The following is a 1,854-nucleotide window of genomic DNA, read 5'->3' as shown; positions in this document are numbered from 1 at the left end:
CCTGCCACTGCGGGGAAAACCTGCCTGGTTGCCATTAAGTGAGATCTGAAGCTGAGGCACAGAGAACAGTAAAGACAACACTAGCCACCTGCAAGGACCAAACTGAAATCCACAGTGGGTTTTCCCATCCCAGAGTTCTCTCTTCCTTAGCACACTGTCAGCATTCACGAAAAGATGGGTGGAAAGAAGTGCTCTTGCTTACCTTAATTCCCCAGTCATTAAGACCAAAGCAAGACATCACTTATATGGAGGCAAGTAGGAAGACGTAGTAAGAGAGTGTGAGTTCAATGCTCACTGTTACAAGTGACATAGCCTTGGCTCAGTCACTCAGCCTCAGTTTCCCCAAATGGAAAGTAGGGGAGATGATAACAATGTCAGCTACCTCATTCACATGTGAGATTCAAGTCAATATATGTGAAGTTCTCCAGAACAGTCTCTGGCACAGACTAAGTGTGCAATCAAGAGTCAGCATTAGCATCCTTTTTATTAGAAAGAAGAAACATTCTGAGGGGCTGGGGATATAGCTCAGTTGGTAGAGTGCTTGCCTTGCATACACAAGGCCCTAGGTTCAATCCCCAGCACTACCAAAAAAAAGTAAACAAAATAAAACAATTAGAAAGAAGAAACCTTCATTAATAATAAGTATAGGGGTTGGGGGTTGTCTCTCGGCGGTAGAGCACTCACCTAGCAAGTGCAAGTCCCTGGGTTTGATCCTCAGCATCACATAAAAATAAATAAATAAAATAAATGCATTGTGCCCAACTACAACTAAGAAATAAATATTTCTTAAAAATAGTAAGTATAAAGCTAGACACATATTTGCAAAGAGAAGTATGAGGAATAAGTCAATTTTTCTCTACTTTTATGTCCCTCAGGCCCCTCAAACTCACCATATCCCAAACCAATGTCATTATGTCTCCCCCAAAGGCATCCCAGTTGAACCCTTCTTTATGAATGGTTCCATGTCCACCCAGAGACACACAGGCTATTCACCGTACCTCCTTCATTCCCCACCCCAAATCCACCATCATCAACTCCTAAAGAGCTTCTAGGATAACCTCTGGGTCTCCCTGTCCCCAATGACACTGTACAGGTTGAGCCTCCTTGAAACCTCTGCCACCCACACGTTTGCTCCAAGACACAGCATGTCATCTACCCTGTTTGGCCCAGATCTGAGGAGACAGTTTCTTCTTGTATCCTCCACAAGGGTTCCCCTGCTCCATTCTTGTCAGATCTGCTGACACCCAGGAAGATCAACCTGCTTGGAGGGGCTGCACTCGACCAGCTTCACAGCACCTGAGCTTTACAACCAGTTCAAGCTTCTCCCAAACTGGACAAAGGCATGCTTTGGTCCAAACCCCTTCAATAGTTCCCCAGTGCTCATAGACTAAGGCCTGAACCCCTTACCTTGCCAGGATTGCTAGGGCCCTTTCCTCCAGATACAAGCTGGAATGTTCCCCAGTATGCCCACCCAGCTCCCTCTCCACCCACCTCACACCACCCTTTGCCTTCTGTAAAGGAGCTCTTCCTCTCTCCTCCTGCCCAAGTGACCCAAAACTTTCCTCTCCGGAACTGGACTCAGATGAGAAAGTCCGGGAGAGATGAAGTAGGGGTGCCACTCTACCTAACTTAGGAGTCTCCCCTCTCACCCCGCCCCCAGATTGACAGGACCTCTTTGTTGAATGAGGACTTCTCCAGGGCAGGGTTTTGGGAGATGTGGAGGGGAACACAGATTTGAGCCACTGCTCCAGGTACTGAAGGAACCACAGGTGGCTAATGGATGTCTAAAGACGTAACCGTGGCGCCCCCTGCTGTCAGGAGGCCAAATTGCACCATATGACAGGGCTGCTGGGC

This window comes from Marmota monax, unplaced genomic scaffold (genome assembly GCF_021218885.2).
Source record: "Marmota monax isolate L192 unplaced genomic scaffold, Marmota_monax_Labrador192_F-V1.1 WCK01_AAM20220418_F8-fsc00142, whole genome shotgun sequence".
NCBI classification, from domain to species: domain Eukaryota; kingdom Metazoa; phylum Chordata; class Mammalia; order Rodentia; family Sciuridae; genus Marmota; species Marmota monax.
This window is presented reverse-complemented; position numbering follows the sequence as displayed.